The 11,243-nt window shown below is 43.1% G+C and overlaps 1 protein-coding gene across 2 annotated transcripts in view; it reads right to left on the minus strand.

The window, feature by feature from the left end:
* KLHL5 (kelch like family member 5) overlaps positions 1–9,311 on the minus strand; it is an 84,510-nt gene extending 75,199 nt beyond the window's left edge. Inside the window, exon 1 of one of the 2 annotated variants that reach the window (XM_060111068.1) lies at positions 9,033–9,311. The gene's annotated coding sequence lies outside the window, so the exon portion shown is untranslated. The remainder of the gene's footprint in view (positions 1–9,032) is intronic. The other variant, XM_060111077.1, reaches the window with a different exon arrangement.
* Positions 9,312–11,243: the final 1,932 nt, after the last annotated feature.

Genomic DNA, 11,243 nt, shown 5'->3' on the forward strand with positions numbered 1-11,243 from the left:
ATACAAGGATTTTATTTCTTTGTGTACCCTAAAAGTATTGTGATATATACTTATATGAGATCAAGGTGAAAAAAAATGAGTGGGGTAAATTTTAACCTTTAAACTAAATTATGTCTCCTTGCTATATGGTCACATAGCATTCCAAACTACTAGCTCAGATAATTCAATAATCTCACTGGGCTTCCCTGGTGGCGCAGTGGTTGACAGTCCACCTGCCGATGCAGGGGACACGGGTTTGTGCCCCGGTCCGGGAGGATCCCACGTGCCGCGGAGCGGCTGGGCCCGTGGGCCATGGCCGCTGAGCCTGCGCGTCCAGAGCCTGTGCTCCGCAACGGGAGGGGCCACAGCAGTGAGAGGCCAGCGTACCGCAAAAAAAAAAAAAAAAAAAAAAAAAAAACCTCACTGGAATTATTTACTTAATGTCTGCCTTCTTCCCTAGACTGGAAACTCTATGAAGGTTACAGAAAAGGACTACGGCTTTTGAAGCACTTACAATACAGGAACTGACATTCAATTTTTTTTTTTTTTTTTTTTTTTTTTGCTGTACGCGGGCCTCTCACTGCTGTGGCCTCTCCCGTTGCGGAGCACAGGCTCCGGACACACAGGCTCCGCGGCCATGGCTCGCGGGCCCAGCCGCTCCGCGGCATGTGGGATCTTCCGGGATCGGGGCACGAACCCGTGTCCCCTGCATCGGCAGGCGGACTCTCAACCACTGCGCCACCAGGGAAGCCCGACATTCAATTTTAAAACTGCAATACAGCATGGTAAAAATATACAGGGGCAAGCACAGGATGCTAAAATAGCTGCAGAGGTCAAAGATATATTTCCAGTTAAGCTGGAATTCTGAGTATAATAAAAGTCCCCTTGTTGGATGAAACCCATAGCTGGTCTATTAAATGAAAAAGTTAGTAAGCATAAAAATTATATTCACATATTCTTAAAGGTTTTATTTCAACTTAAACATAAATGCACATTCATTCACAAATCTTTTCATATAGAGCTAATGCCATATATTTGACGTGGGCCTCCTACTGAGTTTGGGTCCTCTTTCTTGCATAAGCCATGCTCACAATGACCCATCATCTACGATTTCCACTTATTGCTTCTATAAGTGGAGAGAGAACTTAAAAGCACTTCTGAAAGAATATGAATACAGAATCCATTAGTCCAAATGGTCTATCCACCACGAGATAAAAAACTGGTGCCAGAATGTAAATTAATGCACTGCTTCCTTCAAGGAGAAAGTCTTACCACAAAAAAACTCTCAGCTGAACCAAACAGTGTGCTTAATGATGTAGTTAATTTACATTCTGGTGTGGGCTCCTTATTTCCTTGAGAACCACTAATAGTCTAATGACCAGTTAGCTGGACCATGGACTTGAACACTTTGACAGCCTCTGGTTTAGACTTTGATGATGTTCCCCCTAGTCTTTTACAGTTATCCATCCTTCATCAAATTTGATAGCAAATTTGTTAATAATTCATTTATATTGAGATGACATCCCAAAGTAGTCAACTTAATTTTCAAAGAATGAATTCTCTTTTCCTTACATACTCATGAATTTACATGTTTACCAATGTTTTATAGTTACCATAACAAGCATAACTGTTAAAAACAGGTTTGTGAATAAAAACAACCAACTTTTGGTAAGTACCCAACTCAACAGGTAGGCACAGAGTCATGCAGGTCTGCCGTGGAGTAGCCTACTCAGCCATGAGTGATCACTTGGCCCCTGGGATCAGTAAGTACATTTTACAGAGGGAAAAGAGTATGTTAGGTTAAAACCATGAGTCAGTTCAGAGACAGTTGGTGGGGGGCGCTTCTGCTGTCATTTTCCCACATGGTCACTTATTAGTGGTAGCCTAAGTGGTAGAGCAGAAAGAACTTGAGTCAATAATTGAGCCACTCACCAGCTAGCTGTATAATTTGGACAAATCACTTTAACTCCTCAATCTTCAGTTTTCTACTAAGATAAATGGATTAAGTAAGTAGCACGTGGAAGAACTGAGTAAGAATCTGAATTTGTAAAAGCAGCTACCACTTCCTCAGTGTGCAAATGTGCAGGGTAACACAGAACACTTTACACTGAATGGGGCATTCAGTTGTCACAGACACTTGGGCAAACGGGGGTCATTCCGCTTTCCCCTTACACGTGAGGACCCTGAAGTGAAGTGAGGCTACATGTATCTATCTGGTGAGTAGCAGGGTTCAGTTTGAATCCAAGACTGGCTCTAAAGACCATACACTGTCAAGTACATCACACTGCTTCTTGCTTTTAAAGTATTCTCATTTGCAACCCATAGCTACCTTGTTAGAAGGCAGAGTAGGTATTTACCCTCATTGTCCAAATTGGGAAGCAGACTCAGAGTGTAGTTGATTTGTTATCTAGGTTATCAAGGTTAGCTATCTAGAAGAGAGCCATAGAGCAGACTTAAATGCTTTATCAGTAAGACTGACCAAACTAAAAGCAAAAAGACAATAAGAAAAAAAGAGTACTTACCACATCACGCCTAATATAACAAAATACTAAGTTCATCATTATTGCAATTAAGTGCCAATATGGCATTTATTCACCAAGTACAAATGCCTCACAGATTTTGCCCCACTTGGCTCCCTCCCAACTTCTGTCACTATTTCTTATAGGGTGAAGTGCTGACCCACATTAACATCAAAAGTACCTTTTCATCCCTCAACTGTCTATTGGTACTAACAGCTTGTAGTAGAACAAGTTACATTTTAAAAATCAGCTAAACTAATATTATATGGCCTTTTAATCCCCAACTCATCTATAGAAGTTATCACAATTGATACTTTGAAGACCATAGCATGATTATAACAAGATATTTACTTTAAAAAACAGCCCTTTGGGGCTTCCCTGGTGGCGCAGTGGTTGAGAGTCCGCCTGCCGATGCAGGGGACACGGGTTCGTGCCCCGGTCTGGGAGGATCCCACATGCCGCGGAGTGGCTGGGCCCGTGAGCCGTGGCCGCTGGGCCTGTGCGTCCAGAGCCTGTGCTCCGCAACGGGAGAGGCCACAACAGTGAGAGGCCCGCGTACTGCAAAAAAAAAAAAAAAAAAAAAAAATCTTTTTCCCTTCTACTCCTAACCTTCAGCTAACTCTCTTGGCTCTATTCCCCTGGTAATCTGATGGAAGTAGGTATGTCGACTATGTTACCTGGCAACATTGCTTATAATAAAAATGATCCCCCGATTAGTAAATTTGCATCTGGATTCGGAGGAATGATAAATGAACTATAAATACCTCTTAAGAAGCCATAGCTTTGACTTTCCTAAGTGTGGTGGCTCTTGTAATTGGCACATTCCCTGTGGGGACCCTGGAAGCTAAGTCTATGGAATCCTGTAAGAGAGAACTGTCTCCTGTGGGACACAAGGATTTTTTTTTTTTTTTTTTTTTTTTTGCTACATGAACTGCTTACGTGGCCTGCTGTGAGGATTACACCCACTGATGAGTAATATGTGATGCTGCCTTGCTGGCAAGCTGTGGTTCCTGTCTAATAGCCTTCTGAGTAAACAAGCCTGTGGTAGTTTTACGAGTCTGAACCCAAGAAGACCCATTCATTTGCACAGCAACAAGAGTATAAGCATGTCTTAGAATGACGTTCCAGATGTTCTACAATCTGAACCCAACCCCTTCCTCTTTTTTTTTTTTTTTAGCCTAACATGTATCCCTGTCAAATCCCACCTGATCTCTTACACAGCTTTTACTCGCCTTCCTCTGTTGTTATTTGTTCCTGGGGATCCCCTCTTCCAGGTAACATATACTACCTCTCCACAGTCCATCCCTTCAGCCGTCTGCTAAGGTGAAGCTACGGACGTTTTTCAACCAAAACTAAAGGAGATATTGCATAGGTAAAGAATGCCAAGAGAACTTTTCTAGAGAAGCTAAGTACACAGTTTACAGAAAAAGAATGGAAATTTATCAAGAATAAAAATAGGTTAAGTTGGTGGCGAAATATGGCGATCATGTTAAAGGGTAAAATGCCAAGTAGAGTGTCTAGACCAATTTGGAGGATAGAAAAGAACAGCGTAAAGCAGTCTATTAAGTGCTCCCTTCTTCCTGCATTATTAACCATGGGAAGAAACCAGGGAGCCCTGCATTAGCATCAAAAGTAGGTGATTTATAAGAGTTAGACAATTCAGTAGTCTGTACCTTGGGAGAGGGAGAAGGGATAGCTAAAAGGATTACAATGGAGATGGCATTTGCCAGTGTTCAGGGAGGGGATATTGTTGCCACAAGTCAGCTCTAGTTCTACCTTCTTATCCTGATTATTCTAATCAGCCTGTCCCAGGATATTTGCAAGCTGATGTTAATTATGTAGTAGAACTTTCACCAGCATCACAGGTTTCTTTCATCCTAAGCTATTAGAACTGCCTCCTTTATTACAAAGTTGTCAATTACCCTAGCTTGTTATATTGATATTTTAGGGCCAACTCTATTATTTTCAAATTCTGATAGTGGTTAACTTAAGAACTAACCAAGATGTGGCACTTCGAAAAAAAGTAGTTCTTTTGGAATTGCTAAAGGCTCTAGTTAGTTTCCTTTAAGTGTGTGAACTCTTAGGTTAAACACACCCATTTAACAGCAGAATAGAGAAAACCAGTCAACAGAGAAAAAGAGGAATGAAGTATATGTGCAGAGAGAGACACTGGCAAGAAATCATATAGACCTGGAGAGGGCAAGCAGCCCAGCTCCTAACTTTCTGTTATTGATGCCAGTTGCCTCTGAGACTCAGCTGCATTTCTTGCCCTTGGATTCTTTGACATAAAGCTATATCCTTTTTCTAACAAAACATTCTTTTTGCTTAAATTAGTTTAAGTAATTTTCTATAACTGTCACCAAATAATCCCTAAGACCAAAAAAGATGGTTAGAGGCAAAGTGTAACGATGTATATATACATAATCAGGTTTTATCATATTGAAAGATTCTGTTAATTTTTTTTAATGTTGTTTTAAAGAGAAAGGGAAAGAGAGAGAACTCAATTATAGTTATTTTCTGTTGGGGTATAAACTTCCCATTCATCCTTTTATCCTCATGGTATCTAACATCCTGCCTCATACACCATATTTAACAAATGTTTATTGAATGGACATATAATTAAAAAATAATGAAATCCACTTGGCCAAACAGTTTGTCTAATTGGGAGTTTTCAAAAGCATTGCAGTTCCAATTAATAAAATATGTTCTTTAAATTCTCATTAGCATAATTCTACGATTATATATATATATATATACACAAAGAAATGCTGTTTTCTATTCTCTAAATAGAATACTGAAAAACACAATCTGGATTTGATTTATTCAGATTTTGTATTAACTTGTGGTACTATAAAGTCTGCTTAGGTTTTTCTTAAGACTATTCCTGTTCTCCTCCTTCTGGGCACGAGATAGAATTGCAGTTCTCCACCTCCTTGAAGTTGGGTTGCAGTCATATGACTTGTTTGGCCAATGAAATGGCAGTAGAAGTTACTGTGTCACTTTCATGTAGAGCCTTTAAGAGCCAATGTGCAATTTATCACATCTTCTCCCCTCCTTAACAAATGTGGAAGCAGGTGTTGAGATGGAGCCTCTGACAACCTGGAGCTCTAAATGATTACTGCAACAGAGCTCTCCTGCTGACCCTACCTGGACATGTAGCCTGACTGAGCAACAAACCTTTGTTGTTTTAAACCACTCAGATGTGAGGGCTTTTGTTACCACATCATTATTTACCCTACCTGATATACTCTGCAAATCCTTCTCATTGTCTTCAGAATGGTGACATTTTGTACAGCAATGCATCATTTATAGAATACTTTCTTATAGAAGTATCGCTCATTATCCAAACTCTCAAAATCCAAACACAACTGGATGGAGTCAAATAAATTTTTGGACTAATCCCTCATTCTCTCAACCCCTCACTACTTGCTACCTGAAACTCAGAGACCAAATATATTGGGATAGGATGATATTCCTTGCTGTTCAAACTCTTGCCATCTACACTCAAGAACAGAAAAAATTTGGACAGTAAAGGATTCCTGATACATTATTTCATTTGTGCCCTTAAAGCTGTTTTTCTACTACCCAGTACCTAACTAGACTCTCAACATCGATTGAATGAATTGTGTGCTGTCATCATTCTAATCTTACAAATAAGGAAACAGATTCAGAGAGGTTCATAAACTTACTGGAAACAACCCTGCACATTAGTGGCACAATCCCAGATTTTCTGGCTCCAAACCCCTTTCCATTATGTACCATGCTTTCCAAGAAGATCTCTTACAGCTACAGAATTCTAGGATTTGATAGTAATAGTACCAACAGTGTTTAGGATAAAAAGTAAATGTTAATGACATATTTACATCCAAGAATAATAAAAGTCAACCTTTAAGGAGTTCTACTTGCCTAAACCTAGTTTAATTCAAGACCCCGAGTACCCTGAAGCACAGAACAGGAAAAAGTTCTCGAGATCATTTGGCAATTTGCAGAACAACGAGGAACTATAAAAGGACTCCGGGGAAAAGTAGCTTTTTTCCTTTGATATATAGTATTTAAAAATTCTGACTTTTAGGGGCTTCCCTGGAGGTCCAGTGGTCAAGACTCTGCACGTCCAACACAGTGGTCGAGGGTTTGATCCCTGGTCAGGGAACTAAGATCCCACATGCCGCACAGCCAAAAAAAAAAAAAAAAAAATTCTGACTTTTAGATTATCTTCAGTTTGGCTCTTAATAAACTGGCTAACCTCAAACCCTTTGCTCTCTAATTCTTATCAAACCTCAGCTGTAAGAAATATTCACAAAGAATCGCCTGAAGGGGCCTTCCCTGGAGGCATAGTGGTTAAGAATCCGCCTGCCAACACAGGTGACAGGTGTTCGAGCCTTGGTCCGGGAAGATCCCACATGACGCGGAGCAACTAAGCCCGTGCGCCACAACTACTGAGCCAGCACTCTAGAGCTCATGAGCCACAACTACTGAGCCCATATGCCATAACTACTGAAGCTCACGCGCCTAGAGCCAGTGCTCCGCAACAAGAGAAGCCACCACAATGAGAAGCCTGCACACCGCAACGAAGAGTAGCCCCTGCTCGCCGCAACTGGAGAACGCCCAGGCGCAGCAACGAAGACCCAATGCAGCCAAAAATAAATAAATTAATTAAATAAAGAAAAAAAGAATCACCAGAAGGATAGGCAATCCACCCATTTCTACAGGTTCAGTGGTTCTCAATTTGTGTTCCATAGTCAAATAATTTTGGAAAAGGTCACACAATACATCCCCCTTTAAAACAGTAAACTTGAACATTAGCCAAGAAATTGAGAAAAAAAAAACTATTGAAATTTGTCTAACCCAGTTATCTCAAACTTATTTGAGCTCAGAATCTTATTTTAAGAAATAAACTACTAATTTCTGATGCCTAAGAACACAGTTCAGGAAATACTGTTCTAGGTAATTCTAAACGTTATGAATGGATCAAGTTAAGCCTTCAGAGAACTCACCTTTAGAGTCTTACCACTGTCCTATACCGAAGAACAGTGTTATCGAAAATTCATCAGTTTCTGTAGGGATATTTTAGAGCTGTTGTCAACTGCATCACAACAATCTTCCTTTTTATTAGGGCCCATGAGAAAATGTTCCTCTCAGGCCTCATTACTAGAAAATGTCGTGCTTATGAAGGAGAACTGGTTTGTTTTTATCTTGGAATTAGAAACACACTGAAACTTATTTTATTCCACTCTCTCTCTTTTTTTCCGCCTGGCTGCTAGGGAAGCCCAGAGCCAAAACTGTGACTCACCTCTAGTACAGGATCTTATGCACTTGGTGTTATCCTACCCTTGACTTTGTAGTCTTTTTTTCCCCTGCTTTGCCTCAATTTTTCTCATTTAGTTTTGTTTTACCCTACAATACCATATGGACACTAAGTTGCTTCAAATCATTTTTGAAACTATTGTATATACTAAGTCCTATTTTCTTACAATTTCATATTGATATCTCCCTACCTGTCCCATTACCCCAAAATATCAGTGTCACCTTTGTGTAAAAGTATCCACATAGTTATGACAAGCCAACAGAACATACACATTCACAATATAATCAAATTCTCAACGCTTAAACCAGAAGACAAGTTACTACTGTTTTTTCAGAGGTCTAATACCAAAAAGACTTATTAAACTCTTTTCGAAACGGAAGAACAACTACCATTTATTGGGTACCAGTAACTGCTAGGCACTTAACACACAACAGTTTCATTTTATTATTATTTTTTTTAAAGAAGCAAGGACATTGGCATATACGTGATCCCTGGAAAGATGCACAAGAAACTGGTAATACTGGTGGGTGGGGCGAGAGACTTTGTGTATCTCTTTTGTACCGTTTGAATTTTATGAATCTATTACTCAAAAAAAATTTTTTAAAAACGGAATGATAATAAAGTCGGCAGAAATGCTTTACTCTTTGATTCAATAAACTTTTTCGTCAGCTTTTGATCCCTGCGTATGCACTGAAACGCCTAAATGAAAAAGTTTCAACCAGACACGCCGGTTTTTATTGATATAAAGTCTCTTTCTGATTCTCCACACTCCGGGGCTGAGGCAGTTATATACTTAAAAACTTAGATTATAATCGCCTGCGGGTAACAATGAAAAAAAAATTCGATATGGTTTCCACTTTGTTTTACTGGTAGAATAGGACGGGGAGGAAGCACTGATTCTGGACAGCAGCCTACGCCGCAGCAGGCCTGCCACAAACGCCGCGTCCAGAACTTTGCACAACTCGAGGACGGCCCAGACGCCGCTCCGGACTCTCGGCTGCGCGGCGGGAGACCGGGCCGGGGTTCGAGCCCCGGGTGCGGCTCGGGGAAGTCCCCGCCTGGCCCACCCCTCCGGACCGAAACGCCCCGGGGCCACCTCCCCGAGGGCCCGGCCGGAGTCGGGCAGCCGCGGCCGGGCGGGAAGCTCGCGCGGAGACGGGAGCGGGCCTCTGCGCGCGGCCGGCCCACTGCGGCCCCATCCCCGACGCCGAGGAGAAAGTCGCACTTACCGCGTCGGGCTCTGGAGGCGCCCGGTGGTCACGGCGGGGCGGGGCGGCCAGGCGGGAGAAGGAGAGAAGGCGGGGGACGGGGGCCGGCGGGCCGAGGAGAGGGATGCTCGGCCCCTCGGGCGCCCCCAGCCCCTTCCCGGCAGCCTCACCCCCGGCGCTGGCCGGCCCGGAGCGAGCCACTCCGCCTCCGTCAGGCCGCACCAGGCCAGTGGGGAGAGAAATTCGTCTGGCAGCCCCGAAGGGGGGGGAGCGAGCCAGCGGGGGGGGGGGGTCGGGGGCCGGTTCGCCCGTCAGACCGGGCGCGGCGCGAGCGGCTGCCCGCCCCGCCCCCTCCAGCCAGGCTCCGCCCCCTCCTCGCCGGCCCGCCGACCCCGGGAGACCGCCGCAGCCAGCCGGTTGGCGGTTTCCCTTGCCCCCGGAGTGGTGCGCGCCGACGGCCTGGGCCCGGGGAGGGAGAGGAGAAGGAGGAGGGGCGGGGAGTAGAGGGAAGGCAAGGCCGCAGGCTGCGGGGAGGGGAGCTTGTGGGGGAGGGGGACGTCAGGCTGGGTGGGGCTCTGGGGGGAGGGGGCGGGGCGTGGAGGACCTGACAAAGATTCCGGTTGTTCCCCGCCCCTTGAAACTGGGATAAGGGGGAATTCCTGGGGGTGGAAGTTTAGGAAGAGGTCCCTCTGCAGGGCTGGAAGCCGATCAGAGAGCTGGCCTGTGTTTTTTTGATTCCTTGGAGAACAGGACTGTATTGTCCTAGAGCTTTGGGGGAACTCACCAAGAGTTGCCTCTCTTCTCCAGCCCCTGCAACCCTTCCCCTTGCAACACTCGGATAATTATTGTGCTCCAGGTAGTGGGTTTGTGGGTATTGTGACATAGCAATTATGATCCTCAACTCTGTGGCCATAATCATTGGTTTCCAATGGTGGGATAATAAGAATTCCGCAAAAGTTGGTTCCTTATTTATTTCTCTAGCCAATGTATGTTAATGTATATATATGATAGATGCTGAGAATGTCAATGACTAGTTTATTCAACGCCATATGGCAAACACAAATCTAAAGCGCTTTATATATGTTAACTCAATCAGTCTTAAGCAAAACAGTTAAGGTCCCTCCCCCACGGAGCTCACGGTGGATAAGGGAGGGAAGGGGTTTCCTTAGTTTGTCTCAGACTGATGTGTAAAGGAAATGTCCACCTTTTTGTTTGCTTTTTGTTCTCAATGTAATGCATATGTTCATTATTTGCAGAGTCAGTGTACTCTGGGCCATCTCTATCTATCCTATCGGTGAGGGCTGCATGTGGTCAGTCGTCCCAAAATGACTTACTAAGAAGGTCTTCAGTACGTGTCCATAATGAAAACCCAATGGAAGCAAATGGTCCAGAAGACTGATGGGTCAAGTCATCAGCAAAACAACATAGCCAAATTGTGGCAACAGCCTGGGGTGCCTGGGAGATCTATTTAGGGATCTATTTTGTACACTCCCTCTTGGGGAAGTGGTTAGAAGAAGCAATGTAATGTAAAACAATGAAGCATTGATATGCTAGTTCAAAGTGGATGACCTGATTTTAAACTGTTAAAATCAGGAAGAGATACTTCACAAAATCTACCACTGAGGGCTCCAACCGCAAAGCTCAGGATACATTTTTTATCAGAGACACCTGGAAGAGACTCCCCACTCCCTCTTTGCAATCTCACCTACCATGCATAGATAAAAATTACTTCAATAGCATTGTCTTTAAGTACACAAGACAACCGTGTAAACCCACAGCCTGAATTTATAGAATTTGGTACTAATTTTAAGCTCTCATTTGATTTTTCAGTGTTAACATTTGTGCACATTGACAGCAAATGACATTCTTCTCATAGTTTTGTTTCCTCTCATAGTTATTTGTTCAGTTTTGGAAATTTAATTCAGTCTTTTTCATTTGGGTTTATAGTGAGAAAGGCTAAAAAAGCATTACAATCAAATCAGATTACAATTGCAGTAAAAAAGAAATAGGAATTCCCCCTCTCTCTCTCTTTTTTTCCCCCATGCTAAGTATATTGTTTGTTCGGTCCTGAAATCTATTCTCTTTGACTTACTAATCTGTTTTCAGTTTATTTGCTCCTCCACCCCAGTGAAAGCAAATCAAATAAAACATCCCTCATGATCTGGCATCCTGCTGTTGGCCTCAGCTCGCACCATGCTTGCTCTCAGGCTGTTCCACACAGTGGACCCCTTT

Source organism: Mesoplodon densirostris, chromosome 1, assembly GCF_025265405.1.
Source record: "Mesoplodon densirostris isolate mMesDen1 chromosome 1, mMesDen1 primary haplotype, whole genome shotgun sequence".
NCBI lineage: Eukaryota > Metazoa > Chordata > Mammalia > Artiodactyla > Ziphiidae > Mesoplodon > Mesoplodon densirostris.